Genomic DNA, 10,599 nt, shown 5'->3' with positions numbered 1-10,599 from the left:
TCACATCAATATACTCCTCTTAATATTCCACACTTAAAACCCTAAAAATACTCTTAACCGGCGGCGGCGGCCGGAGGCCAATTCCGGCGACATCCAAAACCTATGAAATTTTGACAGAATAATCTCCTCATCATGCTCTACAACTTTCTTAACCAGCACATCACCCAATTCCAAGCCTAACTTGGCTAATCGAACGAAACATCCTAAAAGCCCTAGAAAATTCAACTCCACATTTCTCCTTACTTAGCTCAAGAGGGAGTGAGCTGATTGGAGGGGTTGCTGCACGGGAGGAGGGCTACAAAACGAGCCAAGGATCGCCGGTTTTGGTGGCCGGAGGAGGGAGTTCCGATGACCGGAAGTTCGGGGAAGTCTAACCTTTCGGGCGGCACCGCTCTCTCACGGTGGCGCTAGGGGGGCTGTCACCGGTCCTGGAAGATAGCTGGGTCGGAGGGCAACCAAACGGGACCGGAGCGGCGGCAGATGGTGGCCGGACGGCGGCGTACGGACGGCGAGAAGTTTCCGGCGGGGGAGAGACTCGGGAGGAAACCGGGAAGAAGAGAGGAAGAAAAAAGAAAAAGAAAAAGTGAGGGCTGGGTTTTGGGCCTGACCAACCCGGTCCATCACCTATATAACAACCCAATTCCAAAAATAAAACACCCCGAAAAATAATACCCGAATAAAAATTACCTTTTACTAGCTAAAATTTACCTTTTACTAGCTAAAATTTACCATTTTTTCCATTGTCATATTTCCTCCCATGAATAATTCCCCGAAATTAATAGTCCCTTAAAATATCTCTAGGGACCATTTAAACTATTACCTCAATGACAGGGACGGTAAAATTCTTATTATAATCAAGCTAGTAAAAAAGGTAAAAAATATAAGGGTCGGGATGTGACACCCGGTCCACCACAAAGACTCCTAATCTAATAATCATCACTAAGGCACACACATACACAACTAATGCACACAATCACCATTAAGGCACACATTCCAATACTCTCCCAACATAACACTTATCAAATCACAAAATAATAATATAATCATAACCGTAACCTATTACCCGATTAAAGGTTAGGAATCCGGTTTGACTATTTAAACAACAATTCAAATATAAAAATATCATCAACAACATCACAAGAGCACTTCATAAATTATATCTTTCCACCTAGATATATTTATGTAAACAAAGACATAGATATTCCCACTAGAATAATCTATCAACAACCATATTTCAACATCACCATATCACATGATCGAAAGTCCTTTTGAAAGATTTATTTTTAACAGAAAACTTGTTTTCACTTACCATGAGCCGTTGACGATCAAGCTCATTTATTTTTAAAAATAAAGTCATTTTCCTTCAATGACAATTTCACAATTAATAAAACAAAATTATAAAGTAAATTTGGTTCATGAAGAACCCATATGAGATTTACTCACAATATAAAAATAGCATCATAATCATCAATCAAAACCATTACCATCGTCATCATAATAATTATCATCATCATCATCCTCAAAAACAACATCACAATCATCATCATAATCATCTCCAAAATCAACATCACAATCATCATCATAATAATTATAAATAATTGGTCCGAAAGTGAACCTTGGTGAGATGTTACTCACCTAAAAATCCCGCTGCGTCTTCACAAATGAAACTCAAGAACGAAGCTCAACACACTTCACAAGTCGCCTATAATCACACAATTAATAAATTAATAACCACTTAACCAAAAGAACCAAAAGAACATTGCATCCTTAACAAACCTTAACCCAAGCTTTGCCCAAAAAGGGACAACCTTCTTCCGAGACCTCCCAAGCTCATCGAACACTTAACTACCCTCCCCCAGTACCTAACTTTGGATTCTCCTAGCTCAACACTTCGCACAAGTCTACAATAACAAAGAATTTAACAAACAAAACTTAATCAAACTTGACCTAATCACATAATATACCAACATGCTCACAACAACAAGAACTAGCTAACCAGAGTAACTAAACTTACACACCCTGCCTAACGCGCCGCCACGCGCCACCATCGGCGGCGACGAGTGGGCCCCATGCGCCACCCTGCAACTTCACAATCTCAACAAACTTCCAACATCAAATTTGAAGATTACTACAAGGGGGACACTTTTCATACTTGAAGGTCCAACCAGTTCAGCCGAAAATGGCCAGAAATCACCGAAAACCCACCGGAAAAGTTGAAATTCACCACCACCACTCCACACCGAGAGTCGAGCTTCAAAACCACCGGAAAACGAACCAGGACGCTAAGGAGCTCCTATCCCGACCGTTTTCAAGCTGCGTCGCCGCTGCCGGAGGTGGGAAACCCGACCGGTCTCCAAGCCGGACTTCCAAGCTTCGGGTCACCACTTCGGGACTGAATCGGCGCAAGTCACCACCACAGGGCAGCTCAGACGGAGGAGAGGAAGAGAACCCGACCGGTGCCGTCGTTTAGGTCGTCTGGAGTTGGCCGGAAAAGTCTGGTCGGGTCGCCGGGTACGGGTCGGGTCGGCTGGAAAACTCAGATACCGAAGGTGAGGCACGGGAGAGAAAGAGAAAAGGGAAGAAATGGTTCCAGAAAAATGAAAAGAAACCTAAAACTTTTCTTAGTTATACTAAAAATTCCTGAAAACCACGAACTTCTGCTGACCATAACTTTCACATACGAAGTCCGTTTTACGCGTGCCACGTGTCTACGAACTCGTATCGTCGTGCTCTACAACTTCCGTGAAGGAAGTTTTCCGAGAAACCCAACAGATTAAAAAGTCAACACTTGACCCTTCAAAAATCATAAAACCCTTTCGGGTAAATTATGCGTCCGAACACTTCCGCTCTTTCTTCGAACCTCAAAAACACACTAACTTCTAACTCGAAAACTCCCAAATAATATTAGAAACTAATATTATTTTTTCCGGGGTATTACAGATATATTTATATGAACAAACATAGATATTCCCACAAGAATAATCTATCAAGAACCAACAATAATATGATCACATGAATATTAAAAATAATCATATAATAGGAAAACTTGTTTTATCTTACCTATAAACTGTTGGCGATCAAACTCATATATTTAAAAACAAACAATAGCATATTCTTTAAATTCAACATCATCATCCAAATGACCATAATAATTTGGTCCAAATGTGAACCTTGGTGAGATTTACTCACTTAAATACTGCCGCTGCGTCTTCACAAAAACACAAGGAACAAGCTCACTAACAACTCCACAAACTACCTAATTAACACAATTAATAACTTTAGTAACCATTCAAACTAAAAAGTAACACTTGCCCTCTTAACCCAAAACTTAAATCGAGGGTTTGCCCAAAGAATGACAACCTTTCAAGATCGTCGAATTTAACGACCCAGAACTGCTGCTTCTAATTCTCAAACTTCTAAAGTTCACAATCTCCCAAAACACCTATGATTAACATTGAACTTAGCATGCAATCCTTACTCATAACCTACAATTTCCACAACTCAACATGCTCACAACAACAAGAGTTAGCTAACCATAGAAACTAAAGCTACAACACTGCCGAACACGCTGCCACGCGCCACCACAAACCACGGCGAGTGGGCCCCACGCGCCACCCTATCAACTTCAAAATCTGAGCAAACTCCCAACAGCAAACTTGTAGATCACATCAAATGGAATACTTTTCATACCTGTCACTACCAGGACAAGCACTTTAGCCGACGAAAAAGTTTCGTCGGCCTGTTAGCTTAATTTGTCAGCCAAGATCTTAGCCGACGAGCCATCGTCGGCTAAGATTTCGTGGGAAAAGGTCGTCGGTGATGACTTTAGCCGACGAAAAAAAAAATTGCGTCGGCTATAGTCCCACAGTTTAGCCGACGAAAAACATGCCCAGACTTTAGCCGACGAAACAATTAAGATATTCGTCGGCTAAAGTCTGTAATAAAAAAATATTTCCAAGACTATAGCCGACGAAATATAGTCTGTTTCGTTAGCTAAACCTTATAAAAAAATTTGAAAAATAACTATAGCCGACGAAATATAGTCTATTTCGTCGGCTAAACCTTATAAAAAATTTAAAAAATAACTATAGCCGACGAAATATAGTCTGTTTCGTCGGCTAAACCTTATAAAAAAAAATGCAGAGGAGACCGACGCAGCCGAAGCTCTCTAGCCAAAGATAAGGCACCACAGCCCCATCTCTCTCTCTCGTCCCCCGCCGCCGACTCACCGGCCACTCCCACTTTGTCTAGGACGTCGTCCACTCCTCCGACGGCCAATTCGCTATCTCCGGCTCCTGGGACGGCGAGCTCCGCCTCTGGGACCTCGCCCATGGCATCTCCGCCCACCGCTTCGTCGGCCACATCAAGGACGTCCTCTCCGTCACCTACTCCATCGACAATCGTCAGATCGTCTCGGCCTGTCGCGACCGTGGAACACCCTCGAGGGCCACAATGGCTATGTGAACACCGTGGCAATGTCTCCTAATGGTTCCTCGTGCGCCAGCGGAGGCAAAGATGGAGTCATTTTGCTGTGGGATTTGGCCGAGGGAAAGAGGCTATACTCGCTTAATGCTGGTGCGATTATTCATGCTCTATGCTTCAGCCCCAACAGGTACTGGTTGTGCGCTGCGACTGAGCAGAGCATTAAAATCTGGGATTTGGAGAGAAAAGCGTTGTTGAGGATTTGAAGGTGGATTTGATGACAGAGGCAGAGAAGACAGAGGAGACCGGCACTGCCAACAAGAAGAAGGTATACTGGTTCCTTTTGTTGTTTGATTTTAATATTTTTTGCTTGATGGAAATTGATACCCTGTTGTTTGTGTGTTACTTATCTAATTGGTTTTGAAATGTTTGAATGCCATTTTATTCTCTGGATTGTTGTAGGGAATTGCAATTCGAAAAATGCTGATCATTTGATTATTGTAGACAATGCAGATTTGTGATCAGTGTTATTTTATTACAATCTGATTTGGTTTTCATTTTTGTCTCTGTTCATGCCAAATCCTTTTTATCTTCTCTGTAAAAAATTAAAACTGTTATTATGGTATTTGGAAACTGCATTTCTCATTGCTGATGAAGATACTTTGAAGCTTGTGAAAAAAAACTGGATTTTCATACCTCCGAGCTTTTAATTTCATATTATGCATTTATGCATAATATGATCCAATAGACTAACGGGGTTTTACCAATTGTTGTAAACCATGTTTATTGTCCATAACATGCTCTCTGATGATGGTACACTGTGATTCATAAAAATGGAGCTGCCTTTTTATTTTTCTCATTGTTTGCTCATCTTTCTGTTTTTGTCTTCTTTTTGTTTGTTTGTTTATGAGTTACGTACCACCAGCAACAAGATAAGTGATTAGTTTTTAGGTTGAATACATGAAGCATGTATGTATGTCTTCCTATCTATGTATTCAAATTGAAATTGGAGATCGTAATCTCTTAAAGAGCTATATGAGCTCAAAACCATATATTTTGATTGTAATATGGTGTTTCACTGTGCTTGAAGCTCCGTTTACAATTTACACCCATGAGAACTATGGTACGAGCAAATTAAAGGATCGATCCTATCTATTTACTCCACAGTTTTTGTAGACAAAAGAGCTTTGTATTACACGCAGAATTTCACCTACACAGGTGTACATAGTTTTATATGATGTACCATTTTCTTCATAACCTGTGTCATCATTTCACTGAAACTTCAAGATTGTTACACAATAATTATTTTGCACTTTAAGCTATATATTGGGAAAATGAGGGTAAATCACTAGGTAAGGTGCACATATCATTGAAACTGCCAACTAGCAATATCTCTTACTAGGACATTATGTCTTATGTTTGATAGTGTTATGGTTTTGTATATGCAGGCTTTAACTGTTGGTTTGCCAGTACCATATAGCTGTTACTTGCTTTGTTAAACTGTTGGTTTGCTAGTTCAAGATGAAAATAACTAAATTCGGAATTGCAATTTTGTACCTTTGCTTTTAGTCTCAGTGTTTGTATTAGTTAAATTTATGGTTCTTGTGTCTAATCATTTCACTATAGATGAGTTTCTATAGAGTTAGGTATTTGTTTCTTATATGATAAGTTGTTGTGTTTGTCAACGTATATGTTGTGTTTATTAGGTATATTGTAATAGTATAGATAATTCTTTCTGGTTTCAATGTTGGATTGTAACTTCTGTATTTATGCTTCTTGTTATGGAGGATCATCTTGGTAGGAAGTAAAGCATTAGGATTGGGTTTTTCTTTGTTGTTACCTACTGGGAATCATCTTTAAAAGGGGAAACTTGATTCAAGTCAAAATCAGTGATTTTCCTGATGCAGGTCTTCAACTTCAAAAAATCATAAGTAATTGTAAGAAAATCTTTTTTGTGCGATTCCAGTTCCAGATTGATCTTTAGGATGTCTATTTCAAATGTCATGAAGACACCAAGCTTTAATTCCCAGTTGAACCATATCGTTTAGACTATAAGGTTCTTATACATGTAATTTGTTTCTCAAATTGAAGTTAGAGATGAAGGTTTTGGTATGCTTAAAGTTGGCTGAACATTGGTAGTGTAGAACTTTTTTTACTTGTTATCTTCTGTTAGCTGTCGTTGAGGTAATCTAATTTAGCTACTTAAGTTGCAAGTTTTTTGTGTTTCCTTTTTGAAACATCAGAGTGGTTATGTTCAGTTGCTAGAAGTTTAATTGTGTTGGAAATGTCTTGTTTGTGTTCCACAGGTCCAAAGGGCACCAACCCCACCCAAGGAATCAAAACCTATCAAAAACCAGGTCATAAAGTCTAGAAAGGGATGGAAGAAAATGAAGTTGGCAATAGAGGATAGTTCTGCTGGAAATGGTAATGCATCAGCCGATCTCAACACAACCTCCTACTCAAAGCAGCTAAATCATGGAGCAAGGGGTGCTAAAAAAAGTGAATGTGCTGACTTTTAAATTAGAGAAACATAATGTGTACTTCATGATGTTTTGGAATCAATTTTTTGCAAACAATCTGGTTCCTTGAGTTTTTGGAAACCAATTTAGCTTGAATTCTAATGCATAGTATGTTTCTTATGTTGAACTGATGTTGGTTTTAATGGTTTTAATTCAGTGATATTGGCAGCCTTTTTTGGTTATATGTTTGAATTTCTATGTTACATTTTCAGCTATTACATAGTATTTATTGTCAGCAGATAAACACAACAACAATGTCTAAACTTTACTGAACTGATCAATGTGATACCGAAGATGAAAACTCAAGATTCAATTTTAAAAGTTTTTGGAGGGAAAACGGTTCTAGAGAATTAGAAGGTTATTTTTGTCAGTGCACTTTTTTTTGGTGGGCCCCATGCTGACCACGTCAGCAAACTAACCGCACAGTTACGAAAATTGGCCTCAGGCCTTTCCTTGGTAGCGAAATAGAAGTTCGGGTACCACATTAATAGTTTTTAAAGTATGGGTACCACTTTAACCTTGCCACAAAAGTTAGGGTACCGGCGATGCATTTTTCTCAATTAATTATTTGAGTCTGATCAACGATTTAAGATGATTGGTGTTGTTTGTTTTCCAGGAACAACTAGGTGCCCTAAATATGAAATTACAAACAATACAACCATATGATGGATTATCCCTCACAAGAAAATTGTAAAATAGATTGTGTTTTTGAAGTCATAACATATGGATATACTTCATTTGAATTATTTTAGAAAATATTGGTACTGAACTACAAGCATTTTCTAAACGATGCTCCGTTTAGTCCGGAGCAACCCAAATCATTGAAACCTAGGTTTCACACTAGGGACGGTGGGCTTAGTGCTCTGCCGACCCATTCAAGGCAGGTCTGCGGCGACGGTAGCTGAAGGAGGCAATGGTTTTTCTGACATCGAAGTCAGGATCTCGATCAAAACTTCTTCAAGGCTCTAATCAAGGCGGCTTTGTAGATCGAGTCTGACTAAAGGAAGACTAGCGTCGGCAGCAGTCTGGCCAGCGTTTAGGACTGGACTCCCAAGTGTTGTTGACAAGATGGCGGTGGTGCCTGCAACTAGGTCAGATCATGTGACACATGCCAAAGTTAGGGAATATTGGTTGCCGGAGATGGTGCAATCTATTGTATCATGCACGACAGAGTTCCTTGTAGATGTGTGGTCTAAGGCTGACGAGTGGGTGTCGACAGAAGGAATGGTGTTTGATCGAAAACGGCAAAAGATGGAAGAACAGTCACTAGGGGCGGTGGATTGGCCATTGACGGCGACAGGGAACTTCGCTGCTGCAACGAAGTTAATGGGCTCACTAGGGTTTGGGAACAGGCTTGGGCCTTTGGGCCTGGGTATGGGCTCACACCCATGTGGGCTCAAAGTTGGTCTTTATCAGTGCGATCGGAGATTGTCGGCAAGCGACAATGCAAATATTCTAGGGTTTGGGAATGGACTCGAGTTTTTGTTCCTAGGTCTAGCCTCAAGCCCATCAAAAGTCAGATTTGGAATTGGGCTATTAGGCCTAATTTCAAACAGACTGTGACTTAAATCGCAGTGTTTGGATAGCTTGGCAGACTGCGCAAGCTAGCTGCAGCTAGATGGATTCATGAGGCTTGGAGTACCGCAATTGAGCGTCTTGACTCCAGTTTTTATGTTTCTTTGGTATCTTGTTTTTTATCTAGTTTAATCATCTGTTAATTAAGCTCACTTGAATACGTGAGTTAATTGTCTAATGTAATGATGCTCTGACGCCATTCTGGTATGAGTTTATCAATGACATATTTTACCTTTAAAAAAGAAAGAAAATATTGGTACTACAAATACTTCGATGAACACCCATGTTTATCTACCAACTACTTTGCCTGATACGTGTCATCCCCTGTTATTGTCTTATAATCTAATGCATGTCAAGAAAATGTATATATGATAATAGACATTGACTAAGTATATATATGAACTAAAGATATATCTAATTTGTACATTGATTAATAATTAACTAAACAAAAGGTATTGTCGCTCACACGCAAAAGTTGGCCTGGTTGCTCTATTAGGGTTTTTTATCGATGGCGATTTTGATCGAAATTTGCTTTGAGATGGCGGCGGGGAGTTCTAGTCGTTGATCAAAGGCTGAGAGAGAGGAGCCGGCAAGCTTGATAGGGGCAGTGACCCTTTCTTTTATCTATATGAGAGGCTACTACATGGCAAATATGTGGCGCTCCCATTATTCAAGACGGAGGTCGCCGCAATATGGAGTTTGAACGAGAGGATACTGATCAGGGAGGAGGAGCTCGACGTCTTTGTTTTTCAATTCAAAGATGAGAAGAAGAAACACCGTATTCTTGGTGGCGGACCATGGTACTATGGCGGATCCATGATTGTTCTAGCAGATCATGATGGTCTTACCCCCTAGAAACGATTTCTCTGAATCATCTAGAGGTCTGGGTTGTTGTGACTGGTTTGAAGATGGGGATGAGGAATGAACAAACCCTTGAGGCGTATTGGTAACAATCTCAAGTCTTTTGTGCGGCGTGATCTATTGACGATGCAGCGGAAGGAAAAGATACAAAAGATCCGTGTGTTGTTTGACGTTCAGCAACGACTCCCAATTGTCCGAATCTTTGAGTACTCGCTGGATTTCATTGTCGAACTAGGGTTTAAACTGGAAAAATTCCATGGCATATGCCGAGCATGTGGCTATTTCGGCCATGGTGGTGTTGCCAGTGATAGGGGCTTGATGCCGCCGTCGACAGAGTAAGAGGTGGTGGCTGATGGAGATGCTTTACCAGAGCCAGGGATGGAGCTTGTGGCCATGGAGGATGAGAGCTCGAAGGCGCCGGGGATCGGCTCAATTCCGCAAATATCAACAAGAAACCTTAGTTTCAAATTAAGGTTGATCGCTGACTTGGATGGTGGGTCGGGCGTGGGGTTTTCAGGGCTAAACTCAGTAGAAAATGGGCACTCTTTGGGGATTGTATCTGCTGGGTTGGAATTGGCTGGGTTTAAACCTGATGAGAATCGGGCGTTTGAACCTGGTTTAGCTGAGATGCCTCCGGTTTTTGGTTTTGATGAGTTGTTTGATGTGTTGGTCACTTCAGAAAAGATACCGAAAAATAGAGGAAGACCTCGAGGTAGCAGAAACAATAAGAGGCTACTCAAAGGTCTAGCTCCAGACTCCAAGGCAACACAAGAGTCACTCTCTGCATATGAAACCAGCGGGGAATAGTTCGATTTTCAGAATAGGACAGACCCCTTGTAACAGCCCAGTCCCTACCATTGAGATATTGTCCGTTTTGGGCCCACCAGCCCTCACGATTTTGTTCTTGAGGTTTCACCCCAAAACACATCTCAATATAAGATGCTAGCTCTACACATATAAACATAGCAACTTATCTCCCTCGGGCGATGTAGAACGGGTGCACCTACTAGCTTACCTATCTAGTTAGGTCACCACACCCCTACACCATCATCTTGAAAGGTCTATTTGGTCAAAATGTGAAAATTTACCATCTCGATCGACAACACATTCATCCTTGATTTTGTAAAACAGGTCATAAATCTATAAATTTGGTCAAGACCTCGTAATTACAACATATGGACATTTATTACAAAAGTTTTAACCAAATTCCTAATGTTTGTAA

At 40.6% G+C, this 10,599-nt stretch overlaps 1 pseudogene; it reads left to right on the top strand.

Annotated features, from left to right (window-relative positions):
* Positions 1-2,179: 2,179 nt before the first annotated feature.
* LOC101307876 lies at positions 2,180-6,941 on the top strand (annotated as a pseudogene).
* The last annotated feature ends 3,658 nt before the right edge of the window (positions 6,942-10,599 follow it).

This window comes from Fragaria vesca, linkage group LG3 (genome assembly GCF_000184155.1).
Source record: "Fragaria vesca subsp. vesca linkage group LG3, FraVesHawaii_1.0, whole genome shotgun sequence".
In the NCBI taxonomy this organism is placed as follows: domain Eukaryota; kingdom Viridiplantae; phylum Streptophyta; class Magnoliopsida; order Rosales; family Rosaceae; genus Fragaria; species Fragaria vesca.
The sequence above is the reverse complement of the archived record's forward strand: the minus strand, read 5'-3'. Positions and strand labels throughout refer to the sequence as shown.